This window comes from Ruditapes philippinarum, unplaced genomic scaffold, assembly GCF_026571515.1.
Source record: "Ruditapes philippinarum isolate M1 unplaced genomic scaffold, ASM2657151v2 ctg1826_1_1_1_1, whole genome shotgun sequence".
Taxonomy (NCBI): Eukaryota; Metazoa; Mollusca; class Bivalvia; order Venerida; family Veneridae; genus Ruditapes; species Ruditapes philippinarum.
In genome coordinates this window covers 101,598-117,350 of record NW_026858485.1, presented here as the reverse complement: position 1 = coordinate 117,350, position 15,753 = coordinate 101,598, and the positions used below count along the sequence as shown (strand labels likewise).

The following is a 15,753-nucleotide window of genomic DNA, read 5'->3' as shown; positions in this document are numbered from 1 at the left end:
TTTGTAACTTATGTCTATAAGTTGTGTGCATATTTTTTTAAGTACATGTATTTTACAACCAATTATGGTTCTCATACACTGAACAAGTAATTTGTAGCATATGATTATCATCAACAAGTAGTATGGTACGAAATGAGCGCCCACCCATGATATTCGTTGAAAAAAAAAGAAATTGATAAAAGATTTGTATGGACGGCTTCAAGTTGTTAAACGCTACGCGATAAAATCAGATATATCTAAACGTTATTTACAATCACCTGTGTGTTTCAAAAATAGCCAATCGTTGTTTCTATATCAAAATGAAGCTATTTATATTTCCAAAACCTTTACGTTTGAAACAAAAATCATATTTATATCCAAATATTATAAACATGAAAGATAAATAAATATGATAATAACTTATCTGTGTGAAGTCCGCGTGTGATTTTTAGTATTATTATTAAGACAGTCTTATTATTATTTTGTTTTACATTCACAAATGTGAATTGAAAGATCAAAAATACATTTTCAATCTGAGAGTCGACACATTTTTCGAATTTGAAAAAGCTTATCTAAAACATAAAACAACACTTTAATAAAGAAATTAAATTTTCTTGACAACATTACGTTTTTTCCTTTAAAGCAGCATATATATACATGATATTTCTTCACGGTTTTATGCGATATACATTATGCTCTGTTTAATTCATTTATTTATGCAGGTGAACAGTTTTATTTTTACTATAATTGATGTTTTATTCTAACTTTACAGCTTCAATGATCGCTTAATTTTAACCACTGTTTGCATATACGTTCTAACGTAGTGTTACATGTACTTTAATTTCAAGCATTTTAGTTCATGTTTGAATTGTGTGAATAGATGCATTTTTACCATTATTTCAAGAACGTGTTTTTTCCAGATGCAGTGATGCATTAACTTTTAACTAGTAATAGTCTTGTAAAGAAGTTCTAAACCTAGTGTTACTAAACTTTTTAACATCATGTTTAAATTATGTTCTTAAACATGTATTAGAGTGTTATTTATATGCTGTATATAATAAACATGTCGTGCTCTGTATATTAGTGTTCTGATTTGTTCTCAGAGTAAATTGTGTTGCTGTTATTTTTTTCTTTTTAAATAAAATGTGTTTCATATCTGTGATTTAATTGAAGTTTTAATTGTTCCAAGCTATTGGCATTTACAATGTAAATTATTTGAATTATCACGAATGGTTTGTCTGAAGGCAGTGTTTTAGTGATTTAAATGTATGCAGTAAAATAATCAAAACAGTATTTCCTCAAAAGATATTGAACATTTCTATGCATCTCTGATAATTATAATTGTTACCGTTTTGTTACAAAAGAAAGATACTCTAGAGGAGAAATGATGCGTATATGACTTTAATCTAAACAAAACAACAACAAAATGTTTAATGACATGTAGCTGAAAGTGTGAATTTGTTACAAAAGTTTACTTTGTATGTTTGTCATTGTCGGATGATTTTATCAAAAGCGAAAGTAACATTCATTTTCAGTATAAATAGAAATTAACAGTAACTATAGAAATACACTTTGGTTAAATTACAGATGATGTATCCATAATTGTACATGAACATAGAATATACTATATTGTTTAAAAGTCAATACATTTTTTAATTTAAGAATAAATATATACTGCCTCTAAAAGTGATTACATAAAATGAACAAGAAGTTCAGTCTCTTTCATCATGTACCTTTTTATAATCTATATAAATAAATCTATGTTTTGTTGCATAAATATCTAAATATTTTGACAAAAGTGTTCAGCTGTGCCGCGACAGCGACTGTCACAGTTAATGCCGTGACCAGGATTCGAACCTGGGTTGTCGCAGCCACAACGCGAAGTACTAACCACTATACGATCACGGCTATCACCGCTGAACTGACAGTTTTTGATAAACTTCTATACTTCTACCTACTATAATCATAGCTTAACGTAAGAATAATTGTGGCACTTAATCTAGCACTGTTCTGATAAAGGTCTGCACAATAATTGTTCTTTATATAATGACATAGATTTAAGAGATTTGACATTGATAAGGCGGTATTTACATGATAAATTATATCATTCATTGAATAATATATTTTAAAATTTATTGAATCTAAATAAATTGAATGAGTTTTCTTCCTAAACTTAAAGTTTCAAAAACCAACCTTAGTTTCAAAGAAATTATAATTCCTGACATTGGTGTGTTCTCTTGTACTAAATTTAAACATAAATATATAGGAATAAATTATTTTGATCACAACATATCAGTTTTATAGATGTGAAAAGAAACGTCATATTTTATCATAATTCCTTACGATATTTTGACAACAAAGAAATGAGTGAATGTATCAACAAAACGATTTTTTCTGGACCAATTTCATTTATATGGTGTGAATAATAGAAGCTCATTTATATCCATTGAACGTGTTTTCTGCATCGTTTTTTAATCACTTATTAGTATGTTCTAAAATTTATTATGGTATAGTTTGCAATACCATTGACTAGGTTCTCATTGATTTGTGTTTATTAAATAACTGTCACGTATGCCTGCTTAAATAAATCATATATTCTTAAGCTGTTCTCGTTTTTGTCATACAAGAACAAATGAAAAATAATCTTAATCGCATTACACTTATTCTTAAAGAAACATTATTTTGGCCTAGAGCGACATTGAAGACTCTTTGTAAATGCTAAAGCAATATTTGAGGTGTATACAATTTTTAGAAATCTTCTTGCCCATGGAATACAGGGAAAACGTTCACTGAATAAGATTAATATTAAGTCGAATTAATATAATAACATATTTCCACTGGCATTTATATGGCACATGTCCACAAAGAAAAACTTGAAAATATTCCCAATCACATAACACTGAGTTTTAATTAATGTAATTGGCAATGAAAGAGCGATGAAATAAATTGATTCATTTTTAATTTGAATTTTTTTGAATGTGTTGAAAATTAAAATGGGGTTTACTTCATACGTTAGTTTTGAATAAAAGGCATATTATGCATCAGAAATGAATTAACGATAAAGTCAACGAGTTTTAATTAGTGTGGTATAAAAACAACATGAACGTTACCAATATAACGTTATCGATGCATCAAGCAGGTGAACGTATTAAAAGCTCGAGCCCACGGGGCGTGCGCAGTTCATATGCAATGAAACGGTTTTAAACTCCTTCTTTTCTATCTGTGGTAAGAAAGCAATTGTACACGTTTTGTATATAAATTATTATAGTAAATAAAAGGTTTGTTGCTCAGTGTAAAAGAATCCCTAGCAAACTAATGCTTTCTATTATCTTGTGAGCAAATGTTGATATATTTAACTCCTTTAACAAGCAGTTAGCAATGTTTTACTTTGAAATAGATTCATAATAAGTATAAATAAAGCAGTTGATTCACAACTTTCTGTCAGTTCATCTTTGACAGCCGTGATCGTATAGTTTATAGTTCTTCGCGGTTTATCCCCGACAAACGAGGTTCGAATATTGATCACGGTATTATCTATGTCGATTTCTGTTTCTGCACAGATGAACAGTTTTCCTCTTCATGGCAAAGAAGAATGATGTAGAACATTGTATAGTGTGCACATGTAAAATCAAAACCTAAAGTAGAAGGACAATGTCATGCATTTGTATTTTATTTTGTTATCTAAAATTACCTTTAAAGAATCAACAAAACGAATTCGTTTCAAAGAATGAAATTGCTGCATGCATAGAATATCGTGAATTTAACAAATCAAATTAGAACAGCACACTATAGTAGAATTATCTTCCCATCAGATAATGTAAAATGGGATTAAAACGATTTTCGATAATTCTCCAAGGACTTGTTTGACATAGTATTTTTGCAACTTAATAAAAGTAAATCATGAAGAACCTTCCTTGCATTTATTGTGGTACGTGCATCTTCTGCTGAAACTAACCCATTTTTTTATTTTCTTTAAATATTGTGCACATACAGAAAATATTTCATTGATTATAATAAATATAATTTTGAATATATGAATATCCCCATTGTTATGGGAACAAGGACTTCATAAAGAAAAGTTCTCAGTGCGTATTTGAGTCATAAGTTATTACATAGCATAAGGTCGGGTATAACAATTTGTTGATTTGATCAAGATTTTATAATTTAATTTAGCTGACCGTTCCAAGGCGGCGCCCCTCTGTGTTCCTCATATGTATGTCTATGTTGTTTCATACTGTTTTGGTTAAACTTTTTCTTGTGTCCCTTGTTGTTTTCTTGTCTACGCTAAGTATCTTCCCCTTGTGCCTAGTTTTTATTTCTTTGATTACCCCCCCCCCCCCCCGGTCTCCTGTCCCTTCCAATGTGCCCTTTGACTTTGTGGGCCTGTTGTTCGATCATTTATTTGTTTTCTTTGAATTCCTTATCTGTTACAAATTATGTATTATTTTAGTGATTTAACTGTCCGTGCCCTGTCCTGTTTTTGTTTGCGGTCGGCCTGGGCTCCTTGCCACTGGTTCTTGTTGCTGGGTTGTGTAGGGGTTGCGTTCAATGAACGCCGTCTTTCCTTGTGGATCTTTTTTATCATATTTTAGTCACGTTTTCATTGCCTAATATACTTAGTACCTTTATGTTGAAAAATCTCTAGTTTAATCAAGTATCGTTGGTATTAAATTATATGCAACTTATCATTATGTTATGACATTCACAAAAATGTTTTGAAATGAGAAAGATCTGTGGTAGATGGATCATTTGATGGAACACGCGCAGGAAAAGGCTCTCGTTTAATGCGCTTAGTTGTTGCTTAGACAATATCACAATTACAAAGCGTCGTCACGAAAACAACCAAACAAGTTGGGCAAAAGACCATTCATTGCAAAAAGGACAATCAGCATAAAGAAGATGACGTATATTATTTTCTTTACAACTTATGATCCTGTCATTCCGCTTCGATTCGAAAAGCACATAAATTATATTAATGCAACATTTTTCAAGACAGAATTTTCGGAAACTAAACCACGGGGGAGGAAGTGTTACACGAGGGATGGAGTTCTTATGATAACTTGTTAAGGAGTTCTTGTGATAACTGTCACGAAGTTCGTCGGAAAACTATTGTATATACTGCAAAAACACAAAGTGAGTTTTAGGTGCTAAATTAATCTTCAATGATTAAGCTTGCCTTACATATTGTATTTTGTGTCAAAAACTAATTCATAGTCCATTTTTCATCGCCTCTTGCTTAAAATCTGGTAGTTTTGAGTAAAATGTTCAAATTATTTGCCATTTCGCAAGTATTGACCTGTTTATTTCAAGTCTTCATCCTTGCCATACATAAGTTCCTAATTATGATGCAAAATTGCAAACGTAATGCCCCGGCAAACACATTTATACCCGAGTTTTCAAATGTCCTAGAGTTCTTGTGATAACTCAAAATATGACCCGGAGTTCTTATGATAACCTTTGTTACTGCCAATATGTTACTTGTGCTAAATCACGACACGTTTTAGCGTTTTTTATTATTCAGTAAGGTTCGAGAACAAACATTGCGTTGCAGGTAAACTGGCAAAATAATTCGCCCATAAAAAGTTGACTATATCATTTCAACTTAATTTGTAAAAAAAATACTTTAAACATTTTTTGTAACACAAATCAAAAATTTGCTTAACTTCCACGGATAACGGTATTTCGATACTTTTTCTAATGCTTATGTAGAACCCGGTTTGATTGCACTGCTAAAAAGAGGTTTCTCGGGAAATTGGAATTATAATGAAAATGAAACATATACGGTCGTGATCATATCTAGATATAAGTAATAGAAAGAGCACCGAAACACGAGGCTATCTGATTTGTACGAGGGGGCGTAGCCCCCGAGTATAAATAAGATTGCCGAGTGTTTTGGTGTTCTTTCTCTTTTGTATTATAGTCAAACATAAAAACACGTTCCCTGTTGTCACAATTTTAAACCCCGGGAAAAAGTAACCAATGATCGAGCATCTGAATATGATATTTCTGCCGCTTTCCCTTTCTCTGCCGTCACAATATGTAAACCCCAGCAAAAATGAGCCAATCAACGGGCATGATCTGGAGTGCGGGTAACTGATACCTGCACTCCAGTTACCGCACTGTGCATGTATATGTATACGATTTAACTCTGACACTTTTTCAACAGAAAGGTCCCCAAACTATGATACAATAAACAAATAGATATGAACTTAAGTCAGATTTCACAATAAAGTACTTGAGACAATGAATATACCATTAAACTGATAAGATGTCTAGAACACAGTTTAAATATTAATTATTCTTATTTAGATATTTGGCATTGCTAATTTGGTCTGTAAGTGATGAATTATATTATTTATTAAATAGTTTTAAAATGTGTAAAATTCATTAAAAGGAAAGATTTCACATTAACTGAGTCTCAATCTTTTATAAATAACTACTACTTTTAATGAAATTATTACGTTTTAAATTGATCAACATGAAGTGAAGCTTTAATCATAACATAAATGTTAACTTTTTGAGCTACACTTTAATATGTTATCATAGTTCCTTATGACATTCTGCTACACATCCCCTTACAAACAAAGATGGCAATGAGTCAATGTAACAACGAAAAAAGTTTTGTTTTATATTTGACCAATTGTCAACAAAAGAAGCATGGAAATGCATGTAAAGTGATTTTCTAGATCGTTGCAAAGAATCAAACATTAGAAAGTTAAAAAAAATGATTTTATATTTTACAAAACCAATAGTTAGTTTCTCATTTTTGTTAACTGAAATATTCATTAAATATCGAATGCCTGCTTAATCATTTACATATCCCTAAGCTTTTCTTATTTGTGTCATACAACTTCACAAGGAACAAATGAAAACTATTCTTAATCGCATTACCCTGACTTATTCTTATAGAAACCTTATTCGGACATATCAAATTTTACGTACTTAGATGCATACATATTTGAGCACTTCTGGTCCATTTTATGTTTCGTCTTTATTTTATACAATATTCATGCTATGTGAAAACACAATAATAAAAATAAAGTTGATTTAGCGTCCTTGGGGTGTATCACAGTTTCTATAGTGCTTGCTGACTGTACGATTCTACAATGTATCCTAAATGGACATTGGTTTTCATCGATAATTGGTCAAATTTGAATCGTGTTGTGTTGTAACATACACTCATTGAGATCATTGTTTTCATATGGTTTGCAGCAGAATGTCATGATGAACTATGATTTCATATGCAGTTACAGGTTAAAAGATAATGTTCTGATTGATTTTTTTTCTTCTGTTATCCATGTTGTTATGTTGTACAATTTAACACACAAATGTAAGGAATATAATGTCATTTGAATTATAGTCTGATTTTATTGACCTGTCAATTATGAATACATCATAGGACTCATTTAAATATTCGATCCCACTTCGGTTTGGTCCGTGTAGTTTACGAGAATTAATGTGGCTTATATTAGTCATGGATTGAAAGTCACGCCAGCTTAATGTGAAGGTTTTCGTTAATTCACAATAGGACAGTCGGTAAAGAGAATGCTTGATAATTGAGAGGTCTGTGGTTTGATCCTTACTGTTGCCATTGTTTTAGTACTCTTTCTTTATTTTTGCAGTATATTTTAATGGAACAGATTTGTAGTGTGTTTCACGGCATTGAAAAGATATTTATTGATTTTAATCCGTTTTAATTTTAAACATGAATTCTTTAAAAACATGTTACTTAAAAAGTGTATATACATAACAAAATTAAGTAAAACATAATCAAACAAAACGAACAACATACAATAATCATATATAGATTCAATAATGTTGTAAGTATTAATAAGAAAAAAAACATGGACCAACGCGGCCTCGAACTTAAAACACGTGTGGCACTTAGATTATAAACTCGTGATTTACCCTATTGCGCTATAACGCTGAGTACACTTAGTTTAGAGATGCAAAGTAAATTAAATTCCATCGTACAGCGTACATCTCACGGACCTTACCGAACATCTACCGAAGATTAATATACTGTGTGCATCGACCGTGTAATCAGTATGTAATTGACAGGTTAATAAAACCAAACAATATAAAAGATGAAAACTCAATTGATTGTATAATATGTCCTGTAAATAAATTTTAAACATTTATTACCTTTTAATAAATGATATAATTTATCACTTACAAACCTAATTAACAATGCGAAATATCTTAAAAAGACTAATTATCACGAAAACTGCGTTCTAGACCACCTATCAGTACAACGCTATAGTGAGTGCCTCAAGTTCTTTACAATTTTAAGATATGGCTATTATAAGTAGAAATAAAGAGGTTAAAACTTAAACCAAACCTCCCAGTTCAGTGGTGATAGCTGTGATCGTATAGTGCTTAGTACTTCGCGTTGTGGCCGCGACAACCAAGGTTCGAATCCTGGTCACGGCATGGGTTGTGACAGTCACTGTTTCGGCACAGCTCAACTTTTTATTTAAATATCGCAATAATAGAAAAAAAATGAATTAGCATCCTGGGAAAGAAAGTATCACATCCTCTATCGTGGCTGCTAACTGTAAAGCGTAGACTTCCGAAACCATTTTTCCTTTTACCGCTTTTTGGAACATATTTGTCCAATCTTCCTGCTATTTATTACAATGAATAATCACAGCAATACAAATTAACTGCTTCCACATATCTCTGACTTCCTACGAAACACATTTGTGTCATTATGTGATATTTTTGTAAAGACGATAGTTAAATGATGTTTTAATATTTAAGTTGCTTTTTTGTTACTTATGTCTATCAGGAATGTGGGCTTTTTCTAAATCAGAATGCAACCAGTTGTGTTCTTAAGTAATTTGTCGCATGTTATTTTAACTGTTAAATGTTATGATAATAACATGCGACTGGTAAACATGGATTCATGTGACCATCCGTGGTGTTCGTTAAAAAAGAAATAACTGATAAATTAATTGTATGTATGGATAGCTAAAAGGTACGCGATTAAATATGTCGAGACATATATATTATCTTCTATTTAAATATGGTATGAGGGTTGATGGATGCAATGTACCAATATTTTATGCGCATGATTTATTTGTTCTCAGCTTGCAGTTGCAATGACCCATGAAGTAATATCTAAACATTAAGTTATTACAAAGAAGATTGTTAGTTGTTTTTTTTTCATTTTATAATTGTGTATTTAGATAAAAGAATTAGTGACATGCAATATATAATATGCAGTTTCCGTAGTGTATACGAATGATGGATTCTTGGAGTTAAAAGTTTGTCCGCATTATATTTATAATGTAAATTATAAAGACAAGTAAAGTATGGAAAAACCTTCCACAGTGTGTAATGGTAACAAATAATGCTGCATTACAAGAATTAGAAATTTAATATATTGAGGTTTGTCTACAAATAATTCATCAATATTTTTGCTTTAACATAGAGTATTCTGAATTTCTTTGTAGCTTTCTTTCCAATTACAAAATTTGAAACTAAATGTAACTGTCTCTTAAAGAAAATAGATGAAAAGAACAAAAAGTGCAGTGTTTTCTATATAAATGCAATCTCAATTGATCAGCCAAATTAATATACATGTACATATGATATCTCTTTTATTGCATAAATGTTATTAAATAGTTTGACAAATGCCGTGACCAGGATTCGAACCTGGGTTGTCACGGCCACAACGCGAAGTACTAGCCACTATACGATCACGGCTATCACTGCTGAACTGACAGAGTTCATAACCTCTTTATAACCACATCTGAATCTGATTTAAATGAACTCTAAATAACGCTCCGCTTTTAGATCTGACCGTGACAAAATACAAAATCATTTCTGGTGACCTTACACACAGCCAATCATCGGAGAACTTTCATAATTTATAAAGCGATGTGGTTTCTATTTTCAATCCTGGTAAAACCAATACAGAGTAGATAGTTTTCCGAGAACAAACATGGCGTTGCATGTAAACTGGCAAAACAATCTTGTCCATAAAAGAATGACTCAATCATTTCAAGTTAATTTGTAAAAAAAAATACTTAAAACCATTTTTTAACAAAAATCATCAATTTGCTTCACTTCCACGGATAACATTATTTCGATACTTTTTCTAATGCTTATGTAAAACCTGGTTTGATTGCATGGCTAAAAAGGGGTTTCTCGGGAAATCCGAATTATAAAGAAAAAGAAACATATACGGTCGTGATCATATCTACATAAAATAAATAAATAGATCTAAACTTAAGTCAGATTTCACAATAAAGTACTTGAGACAATGAATATACCATTGAACTGATACATGTAAGAGGTCTAGAACACAGTTTAAATGATAATTATTCTTTTTTTAAGATATTTGGCATTGCTAATTTGGTCTGTATGTGATGAATTATATTATTTATTAAATAGTTTTAAATTGTGTAAAAGTTTTTAAAAAGAAATATTTCACATCAACTGAGTCTAAATCTTTTATACACAACTGCTACTTTCAATGATTTTTTTACGTTTTTAATTGAACAACATGAGTAACGGAAGGAAAGTTTTACTCATACATGTCATAACATCAATTTCAATTTTTGAGCTGCAATTTAATGTTATCAATGTCCCTTATGGCATTCTGCTACAAATTCTTATGAAAACAAAGATGACAATGAGTCAATGTCACAACAAAAAAGGTTTTATATTTGACCAATTGTCAACAATAGAAGCATGGAAATGCATGTAAAGTGATTTTCTAGATCGTTATAAAGAATCAAACATTAGAAAATTTCAAATTTTTTATTTTAAATTTTACAAAACCAGTAGGTAGTTTCTCATGTTTGTAATTAAGTATCAAAAGTCTGCTTAATCATTAACATTTCCCTATGCTGTTCCTATTTGTGCCATACAACTTCATGAGGAACAAATGAAATCTATTCTTAATCGCATTATTCTGACTTATTCTTATAAAAACCTTATTTCGGACATATAAGATAAATCGTTAAATAAATTTTTACGTGCTTAGATGCATACGTATTTAAACACTTTTGGTCCATTTTTTGTTTCGTCTTTATTTCATACAATAATCATGCTATGTAATAACACAATATTAAAATAAAAATAAAGTTGATGCTGACTATACAATTCTACAATTTATCCTAAATGGACATGGGTGTTCATCGATCTTTGGTCAAATTTGAAACGTTTTGTGTTGTCCCATACACTCATTAAGATCATTGTTTTCATAAGGATTTGTAGCAGAATGGCATAAAAAAAACTGTAACAGCGTATGCAGTAACAGTTCAAAAGATAATGTTCTGATTGAAATTTTCCTTCCGTTATCCATGTTGTTATGTTGTACAATTTAACACAACAATTTAAGGAGTAATAATGTCATTGGAATTATAAAAGATGAAAACTCAACTGATTGTAAAATATATCCTATAAATAAATTTCAAATATTTTATACCTTTTAATAAATGATTTAATTTATCACTTACAAACCAAATTAACAATGCCAAATATCTTAAAAAGAATAATTATCATTTAATCTGCGTTCTAGACCACTTATCAGTACAATGCTATAGTGAGTGTCTCAAGTACTTTACAATGTTAAGATATGGCTATTATAAGTAGAAATAAAGAGGTTAGACCAAATCTGTCAGTTCAGCGGTGATAGCCGTGATCGTATCGTTAGTACTTCGCGTTGTGGCCGCGACAACCCAGGTTCGAATCCTGGTCACGGCATTGGTTGTGACAGTCGCTGTTACGGCACAGCTGAACTTTTTTGTCACAACTGTTTAAATATTTATGCCACATAACGTATATTTCTTTTGAATTATATACATTTATACGACAAATCATTTAAAACTGCATATAATAGTGTATTATTTGCAAAAATATGATTAATAATTTTAAGTCAAACCTCAATGTATTAAATGTCTTATTTGTAAGTTACTATTGTACTGAAAACATATGCCCTTATCGCTATTGATAAAAAGACAACTAAAACAAATACACAAAAACAAACAAATGGAACTTTTTATAACGCATTTCAAAAATTTATAACACTTTCAGCTGTATATCATTAAAAAATTACTAATTGTGCAAGTTTTAGATCACATATCATTTTCACTCAAAAGACTGACTTTAACAACACTTTTAATTTTTTTTTGTGACAAAACTTAAACAATTATAATTATCTGTCTGTGACATGCATATCAGTTTTCATTATCCTGTGACAAAATTGCAGTGTTTCAAATGAATCATAACACACTTGCTTTGGTACATCGAATAAATTTGGAAAGTCTACATAGTCTATTAAATCATTTATAAAAATCATTTCAAACACTAAATTGGATAGTGTTTATAAGTACGCATTTACTAAATCAAATTGGTCGAACAGTTGTGCCGTTCTGGGCCTATTCAAATTTGTAAATGCTAATTAATACACACTATTCTATATATAATGACAGGCGTTTGACTCAGCAGCAAGTTGTATTGAAATTAAAGAAAATTACTGAACGATGGTAGCTTTTTAAATGTCTCAGTTGAACTTGTATGTTATGAAATGGTTGAACTTGTATTTTATGAAATGGGAAACAATGTTCCTGTATACACATTTCTTAACGCCTTAATCATCAAGGTTTCGATAAACATTATTTAACGTTTTTAAATTGCGTGTAAGTAAAATGTTTAAAGTCAGGGATCTGTCTTATTAACATAACTGTGTAGGTTTCAATTATACAACTCGTTTGTGTATATAATTTAAAATTGACAATACATTCCGATTTCTTTTGCGGTAAGAGAACATAACAAGTTACTGTTAACTGTTAAAATATTGGCAAGTTAAATTTAAGAACTATTTTCATACCAACATTGTATTTGAAAACGCATCTAGTTACATTAAATTTGGAGAAATGAACAAAATTATTTAATACATATACCCGTAAAATTACAAAATAATCCATTTATTTATCTAAAATACCAACAGATATTGTCTCATGAAAAATAGGTTAACAGTTCTTTAAATAAGTTTAAGTTAAGTCGGAGAAAACTAATTACATATTCCTACTTGTATTTATGTCACACTAGTCCGCCAGCATTCTCAATCACGTTATACTGATTCTTATAATAACCTGATTGTGGCTGAGAGCGACATTTAAAACTCTTCGTGATACATAACACCATATCTCAGGCAAGGAACAAATTCGGATATCTTCTTAAATTTGATCATAGCTATTAAACAACATGATGACTTTACTTCATTGTAGCTATAACTTAAAAGCTACGTATAAACTTTCTTTGTCAGCTTTATTTTCTTAAAGGCACAATATACATTAGCAACGATTGAATATTTTCTTCTTTAAAAATGCATACACGAGTTTTATAACGTTTAAATAATGGTTTTAAGTCATGTTGGACCGTTATCACCTGAAAAAATTAGTGCTTAATAAGTACTTTTGTTTCGTTAAAGAAGAAAATTGTAAAGAAGATCATAGTTTGACTTCCATACAAAATATCAAATCACTGTCATTATAGGTGAAAGCAACGGGAGCAAAAGAGGGTCCAAGTAATTGGCCAATGAGTTACTTTTATAAAACTGTAACTGTAAATAAATTTGAAAAGCATTTGAGTAATAATAATAAAACTATTTCTGGGTCATAATGGGCCCTAAAAAGACGATATATCCTTATTTTGAGTGATTGCAATTTTTAAGAATTTTTGTAGAGACAGCCACTTCCAAGGGTAGTTACTTGTAGTTACGGTCCGTAGGGACACAAAACGGAAGAAGTCATTTAACCTCAAGAAAATGTGATTTGTTGGTGTGTGACTTAAATGCCAGCATCAAAGCGATTGATTACTGGATGTAAAGGCCATGGGCTTCATGAAAATAAAACAATTTTCTAGCGTTACATTTGATCATTAGGTGTTCTACTAAATCAAGCTGTATGCCACTATACCATGATCAAAGGATGAGTGTCCAGAATTTTAATTCACCATAACGTGTGTTTGGTATAAATAAGAATATATTTTTGTTTAGTCTAACTATTTAAGAAGATACGTGATGAAACTCTAACCAATAATTTCCCTGTGGCATATTTTAGGACGCAAATTAAACGATCAAATATCTAAATGATAATGAACCGTAACAAACGTTCCGTTCAGAAACGTAATCGCTAATTTTTAGAAATAAATCACTTTCCATTATGTCTTGTGGATGGCAAACAGTTATGTTGTCCCTGTAAAATGTGGAATAGTCTCAAATTCTTTATGATTAGTTATTAGTTTTCCAACGTTTAATTGAACTTGTATATTTTTGTAACAGATTAATATCAAGTCAAACCATTCAGTACTGAAATTGATAAGTATTTGTGCATACCAGAAAATATTAATTTGCTTGAAAAAGACTCCGTTAAATATATTCATGTGTGAAAAAAATAAGATCTTCCTTTTTCGTCTATTATAATTGAACACCCAATGGCACGTATAAATTCGGCGGATGATTACTGGCATAAAGTAGTACCTGAACAGTATACATTAAAAGACAAAACAAATTAATTAAGCAAGAAAAGAGGAAGAAAATTCTCCACTCATATATGTGTATCTGAATAAATCCACAGCGTCTGTTAACACTGTGACAATGGGTCAAGCATATAAGGAAATTCTCCAAGCTCATACTCAGATCTCAGGTAAATGATCGGTCAGGAACTGACACAGAATCTACAATTACCCATGAAAAACCCGAGATTTGAAACCAACGTAGAAAAAAAGTTGTTAAACTTAAGGATAAGATTCGATCCTAGGTTGTCACAGTTTCAACGCAAAGAGCTCATTACCATACGACCATGGCTTTCTCCTCTGAATTGATATACTGACAAAAAACATGAACTGAGAATGTTATACTATGTACCTTAAAATTAAACTCACGAACAAAAGTTTATGATATCTGTATTTTACACTTCGGTTAATATAACTTCTTACTTAATGAACATTCCTATTAAGCATGCCTGAAACATGTCAAATTACAAAATTTGTTCACACAATCAATGATAATAATAAGTTACTCTATGTTTCATATGGATCTTAATCAATGATTTAAAAATCTCTTTTTAATAGAAATATGTCATGTCGATAAACCTTTTTTATTAATCAGTTGAATTGTTTCGTTCTTGACGGCCTTTGTGTTTGTAAAGGCTGATACATACTAGGCAGAAAAAAAATTGATTTAAAATGTTTTCTTTTTGTTAGAATTTAACAACAAAAGTTACATTTGTGTTTGATACGATTCCTAAACCCAGTTTTAAAATGATTTGATACTAAGAAAAAAAGTCAAGAAAAGAGATTTTAAAATATATCAACTTAAATAAAAAAAATTATTATAGAAACACAAAATGATTAACTGATCTTTGTTCCAATTATAAAAGTACATAGAATATTGTGTCATTTTCTATTGTCCATTTCAGTTAAGACCAAATCACATCACGTATTTCTTTTGTAGTTAATTAACGAACAAAAATGTAACAATGATTCAATATTCTAGATCTCCATAAATACTTTCACCTCTGTGTCGAGTAATGATATTGGCCATAAATAAAGGACTTAAAAACTGCTTTTATCCTCCTTCGGGGCATAAATTTCATTATAGAAAGTATAGAATGAAGCCACAAATCTGGAACAAATAGGTTTAATTTACAAATAAGGAAAAAATGACAATACTCAAGAAAACGACCTCGTGATATAACCAAGTGAACTATTTTATTGCATCGATTTGTTTTACTTGACAAAACACAACGAAACATA

The 15,753-nt window shown here is 30.5% G+C and overlaps 1 non-coding gene across 1 annotated transcript; it reads right to left on the bottom strand.

The window, feature by feature from the left end:
* Window positions 1-1,815: 1,815 nt before the first annotated feature.
* Window positions 1,816-1,887, bottom strand: Trnah-gug (transfer RNA histidin (anticodon GUG)). Its single transcript has one exon. It is a non-coding gene; the product is annotated as a tRNA-His (tRNA).
* Between the last annotated feature and the right edge of the window lie 13,866 nt (window positions 1,888-15,753).